Below are 6,771 nucleotides of genomic sequence, written 5' to 3'. Positions count from 1 at the left end.
GGTGAACTAGAAAATTGGGTTAGGAATGTTGAAGAGGTATAAGACAGACTGTGAAAATTGTTAAAGGGTATAGAAAAAGAAAACAAAGACATCAACAACAGGGATTCCAAAAGCAATGAGAAGAAAAAGTAGATGAAAGAATGCATTTGGAAGAAAAAATACCAAGATTCCCCCCCCCCCAGAAATAAAGATGTATGACGTTAGGTTTAAAGAATGCATGTAATGCTTTGCAGAATTACCAAGGAAAGAATCCATATCTAGATCCAATATACTGAAGAAACAAACCAAACTCAATGTCATTGAGTTGATTGCAAGTCATAGCGACCTGGTTGGTTTTCCAAGATGGTAAATCTTTACAGAAGTAGATTGCCCCATATTTCTTCTGTGAGGAGGCTGGTGGATTTGACCATCAGCCTTCTGGTTAGCAGTCAAATGCCTTAGGTACTGCACCACCAAAACTCCTTAAAGCCAATATGGTAATGATTTATGAGTATTCAAATAAAAGAAATCATGTAAAAATTTTTTTATAGGTAAGAATTAAAGAGAAAAAAATGAAAAACATATCTGCTGCAAAATAATAATAAGATTGACATTGATATTATAAACCATATTGCTGGATAAGGGAGGAAAATGGCATAATTTCTTTAAGAGGTTGAGAAAACAATTTTAGATTTAGACCCATATCAGAATAAGTCATTAAAAATGGATGTTGAGATGAATTATTTCAAAATATGTGCTTTTAAAGATATTTCTGTGGGTTATTGAATTCTTGATTTACAGAATTTTTCTCACAGCACTTGAAAGATAGTGCTCCACTGTCTTTTTCAAAATTTGTTTTGAGATTTACCTGTATTGTTACATACAGGTGTAGTTTTAAAATCTTCATTGCTGTGTAACATTTCCTTATATAAATAGATAACAAAGTATTTATATGTGACAGTCTTAGTAGACATTTTAGTTGCATTCTTTTCCCTACAAGCAATCTATCATCCTTATCTTTACTTTTTTTTGGGGGGAGGGCATGGAAGCCAGAATGACCATGTTTGAAAAGCACTGTGGACTGCTACATAATACTTATGTTACTATTTTTTTATTTGTTTGTTCCTAACTTTGTTTAAGCTATTCATTTGTGATCTGTTTTCATGTAGTTTTCTTTATATTTGCTGTATATGTGATATGTTGAGCTTTTCAAATTCTTGAATTTTTAGTTTCTATTTATTTCATAATGCAATGTATGATTGTTTCTTCAAACATATTTTGTTTCCTTGTCTCATTCCACTATTATGAGAACTCTAATTACATGTATAATAGACTTACTTATGTTGTCCTAGAGCTCAGCCAAGCAATGGTTTTTATTTTCAATTCTTCCTTCTTTTTTTTTGTTTGTTTTTTGTATAAGTTGACTGAGTAGCACAAAAGAGACTGAAGATATGGTTTGCTTTCTTTAATCTGAGATACTGAACACACTTTCATTAAATTAAGATACAGAAGGTTATGGAGCCAAGGAAGTGAAGCATCAGTAGATGTGAGAAACATGTTTGAAGACATTCGAGTTATAAATAAATATTTGTAGTTTTGGTAGCATAGTGCCTAAGGCACTTAACTGCTAACCAGAAAGCTGGCAGTTCAAACCCACCAGCCACTTCTCGGAAGGAAGATTGGGCAATCTACTTCCGTAGTGATACTGCCTTGGAAACCCAAGGAGGGGTCGCTATAAGTCAGATCTGACTCAATGGCAGTGAGTTAGGTTAGGTTTTCTGTTTTTTCGACTAATTCTTCTATTACATTTTTAATTCCATTACATTGTGTTCTGCAGTATGTAATCTATTCTATGGACAATATATTGAATGATGCAGAAAACATCAAAAGAAGATGGAAGGCATACACAGAGTTACTGTACCAAAAAGAATTGGTCAATGTTCATCCATTTCAGGAGGTGGAATATGATCAAGAACCAATGGTATGGAAGGAAAAAGTCAAAGTTGCCCTGAAGGAATTGGCAATGAACAAGGCTCCAGGAATTGACGGAATACCCATTGAAATGTTTCACCAAATGGATGCTGCACTGGAGACACTCACTCAGCTATGCCAAGAGATTTGGAAGACAGTTACATGGCCAACTGACTGGAAGAGATCCATATTTGTTTGTACCTATTCCAAAAAAAAGTGAACCTACAGAATGTGAAAAATATCGAACAATTATCATTAGCATCATACACAAGTAGAACCTTATTGATGATAATTCAAAAATGGTTACAGCAGTATATTGACAGAGAGTTTCCAGAAAGGCAAGCTGGATTAAGAAGAGGACATGGAATGAGGGATATCATTGCTGATGTCAGATGGATCTTGGTTCAAAGCAAAGAATACCAGAAAGATGTTTCCTTATGTTTTATTTACTATGCAAAAGCATTCTATTGTATGAATCATGACAAATTATGGATAATATTGAAAAGAATTGGAATTCTAAAACACTTAGTTGTGCTCATGAGGAACCTGTACATAGACCAGGAGACTGTCATTTGAACAGAACAAGGGGACACTCCATGGTTTAAAATCAACAAGGGAGTGTGTTAGGGTTGTATCTTTTCAGCATACTTATTCAATTTGTATGCTGAGCAAATAATCCAAGAAGCTGGACTGTATGAAGAAGAATGTAGCATCAGGATTGGAGGAAGACTCATTAACAACCTCCAATACACATGACACAACTTTGTTTGCTAAAAATAAGTATAACTTGAAATGCTTACTGATGAAATTTGAAGAGTACAGTCTGCAGTATGGATTACACCTCAATATAAAGAAAACAAAAATCCTCACAACTAGACAAACAAGCAGAATCACGATAAATGGAAAAAAAGTTTTAAGTTGTCAAAGTCTTCATATTACTTGGTTCTACAATCAACACAAATGGAAACAGCAGTCAATATATCAGATGACCTATACCATTGGGAAAATCTGCTGTAAAAGACCTCTTTCAAGTGCTGAAGAGCCAAGATAGCTCCTTGAAGACTAAGGTGTGCCTGACACAAGCCATGGTATTTTCAATTGCTTCATATGCTTGTGAGAACTCGACAATGAATAAGAAAGACTGAAGAAGAGTTGATGCGTTTGAGTTGTGGTACTGGTGAAGAATGTTGAAAGTGCTGTGCACTGCTAAAAGAACCAACAAATCTGTCCTAGAGGAAGTGCAGCCGAAATGCTCTTTGGAAGCAAGAATGACCAGACTTCCTCTCACCTATTTTGGTCATGTTGTCAGAAAGGACCATTCTCTGGAGAAGGATATCATGCTTGGCAAAGTGGAGGGTCAACAAAAGAGGGGAAAGCCCTCAACAAGATGGATAGACACAGTGTCTACAATGATGGACTCAAGTATAGCATAGATCGTGGGACTGACACAGGACCAGGTAGTGTTTCATTCTGCTGTACATAGGGTCACTGAGTCAAAGATGTCTTGATGGCACCTAACAACAACAACATGTAATCTGCTTTTAATCTAAGGTGTTATATATTTTATCTCATAATTTTAGTTTTAATCTCTATAAGTTTGATTTAGATATTTCCCTAGTTATCTAATGCTGCTAAAACAGAAATACCACAAGTGGTTGGCTTTAAAAAACATAAATTATTCTTTCACAGTTTAAGACGCTAGAACTCTGAATTCAGGGAACCAGATCTAGGGGAAACCTTTTTTTCCTCTGTCATGCAGGTCTTCAGGAATGTCCGTGTCTCCTTTGAACATCTGTGGGCCCAGCGTTCCTTGGAGTTCTTGGCATTAATCTTCCCCTTGTTCTAGGAGATTCTCAATGCAGATAGCTTGGGTCCAAAGGACATGTTATGCTCCTGGCCCCTATTTCTTGATAGCAGTACATCCCTTCTTCTCTGCTCATTTCTTTCTCCTTTAACTCTTGTTAGATAAAAAATGATACAGGCCACATCCCAGGAAACTCAACTTACACCAGATCAGGGCCATGACACAAGTAAGGGTATTGCATCCTACTATAATTCTCTTACAACTGATTGGTTATCACATCAGATTCCATAATGGAGGATGATTACATCCATACATAACTGTCCAATCACTAAGAAAAATGGCGCAGCCAAATTGATACATATTTTGGGGATAATTCATGTTAGTGCTGGTTACCTAGTGCTGGTCTGACAAGATGGGTAGCCTTAACAAACAGGAGTTTATTCTCTTACAGTTTGGGAGGCTAGAAGTCTGAGTTCAAAGTGTCAGGCTCTAGGGGCTGTGTGAATGCCCCTCGACCTTGGGCTTCAGCTCTGCTTCTTGCTCCTGGCCCACTGAATCTAGAGGTGTCTCTTCACTCAGGCAGCTACTAGCTGCTAGGGTTAACAAGCCCAAAGTCAACAAATAAAATGGCATAATCTTGATGTTACCAAACCACACAGCAGGCCATTAATTCAAATCCATTGTAAGTCCAAAGGTCAGCAGAACATGGCAAGCTGCTGAACAACAACACGGCTACATGCAGGGTCCAAGTGTGCCATAACCTAGAGACCATTCCCAAACCTGCTTCTTATGTGTGGGAAGCAGACCACATACCCAAAGCAGCTACTCAGCTGCTTGTGGTAGTTCCCATCATGGAGCTAATTGCCAGTCTCATCACGGATAATAACTACCACCAGGTGTCTAGTCACTCAAACCAGGCCCACCCAAGTTGTCACAGAAACTTAACCACCACAATGTCTGTTGTTCTTTTGTAGCTTTCAAGTTTCTATTCAGCATGTTCATTTTTTTTTTTTTTTTCTTCTAGCTATTTGAACACAAGTGTGGTAGTTAAGGTTTTACATTAACTTGGCTGGGCCATAGTTTTGAGTGGCTGGGAAGATGGATCTAGTTATTCCCCATTGTGAGATTGTAACTAATCACCTCTGTTGTGGAATCTGATATGATCAGGCTTTGGATGTGGTCAACTTCCAGTAGGTAAGGAGAAGCTTTGAGGAAGATTGTGAATTTTTGGAGTATCTGGATCCATCATTTGGCCAAGTCTTCACCCAGCTTACCATGTTGCCTGCTGATACTGACTTGAACAATTGGCCTGGTGGGTTGCTTACTGATGATGGAATTGGGCCATGGCACTTGAAATCCTTGGGTTCATTGGCCTGAGCAGCCAGCAGCTATCTGAGTTAGGAGACACCTCTAGATCCAGTGGGTCTGGAATAAGAGTCAGAGCTGAAGCCCAAGGTCAAGGGAACCTCACCCAACCCCTACAGCCAGCACTCTGAATTTGGACTTCTAGCCTCCTAAACTATAAAAGAATAAATTCTTATTTATTAAAGCCATCACTTGTGGTATTTCTGTTATAGCAGCACCAGAGAACCAACACAATATGGAATGTTGTCATTGTTAGGTGCCATTAAGTCGGCTTTCACTGCTAGTGGCCCTGTGTATTACAGAATGAAACATTGCCCTATCATGTGCCATCCCAACAATCCTTGCTATGTTTGAGCCCATTGTTGCAGCCACTGCATCAATATATCTTGTTGAGGGTCTTCCCCTTTTCTGCTGACCCTCCACTTTACCAAACATGGTATTCTTTGCCAGGTTATAGTCTCTTCTGACAACATGACCAAAGTAGGTGAGACAAAGTCTGGAAATTCTTGCTTCCAAAGAGCATTTTGATTGCACTTCCATGACTGATTTGTCATTCTTCTGGCAGACCACAGTCTTTTCAGTATTCTTTGCCAACATCATAATTCAAAGGCATCAACCCTTCTTTGGTTCCTTATTCATTGTCCAGCTTTCACATGTATGAAAGGTGTTTGAAAAATATCACTATTCATCTGTCAGTTTTTCATACTATGGTGGCTTGCATGTTGGTAAGAGGCTGGAACCTATGCCATTCATACTTAAAATACTTGCAGGGTCACCTTTGGTGGACAGGTTTCAGTGGAGCTTCCAGATTAAGAAAGACTGGGAAAAAGTATGGGGACAGCCACTTCTGAAAAAAATTGGCCATTGAAGGCTTTATGAATAGAAGTAAAATATTGTCAGATGTATTGTAATAGAGAATACAGTTAAAATACAGTTAATAAAATGAACTGATTTATTGTCCTTATCTTTGAATTTTACTATGTGAGTTATATCTAAGTTTGTTTACATTAACCACAGTATCTTTTTTTTTTTTTCCAGTTGTACTAGATCTTTGAATGCCTGGCCATTTTTGAGTGGATGCCAGATAATGTTTTATCTTATTGGTTGCTGGATTTGTAGTCCTATAAATATTATTGTGTTTTCAACTGGGAGGTAGTTAAGTTATCTGGGAATACTTTGATTCTTTTGTACCTTGTTTTTAAGATTTTTTTCAGGCAGAAACAGTGTAGCATTTAGCCTAGGGTTAATTTTGTCCACTAAAATGCTAAACCATTCTGAATAATCTGCCTAGTGCTCTCTGAAATATCATATTAATCATTTTGGCTGGTGGGAACAGAAAACTCCCTGGTACTATGTAAGTATCAGGGATTTTGCCCTCAAATCTATTCAGGTGGTACTTTCCCCAGTCTTGGGTGATTTTGTCACATGGTCATTATTCAGATGAAGATTCAAAGGGGTCCATTGTAGATCCCTGGAGTTTTTCTTTTTCTTTTTTTTTTCTTTTTAAATTTTATTTTATTTAGATTTGGGTGAAGATTTACAGAGCAAAATCACTCTCGATACAGCAGTTCACATATACTTTGTCTCATGTCATTGACCACAAATTACCACAATGCAACAGCTCCCCTCCAATTTCCTCCCCAAGGTACCAC

The 6,771-nt window shown here is 37.7% G+C and overlaps 1 pseudogene; it reads left to right on the top strand.

Moving 5' to 3' along the window:
- LOC103210057 overlaps positions 1 to 6,771 on the top strand; it is an 80,983-nt pseudogene that overhangs the window by 30,144 nt on the left and 44,068 nt on the right.

This window comes from Orycteropus afer, unplaced genomic scaffold (assembly GCF_000298275.1).
Source record: "Orycteropus afer afer isolate SDZICR_OR568_19922 unplaced genomic scaffold, OryAfe1.0 scaffold00565, whole genome shotgun sequence".
NCBI lineage: Eukaryota > Metazoa > Chordata > Mammalia > Tubulidentata > Orycteropodidae > Orycteropus > Orycteropus afer.
This window is presented reverse-complemented; position numbering and strand designations above follow the sequence as displayed.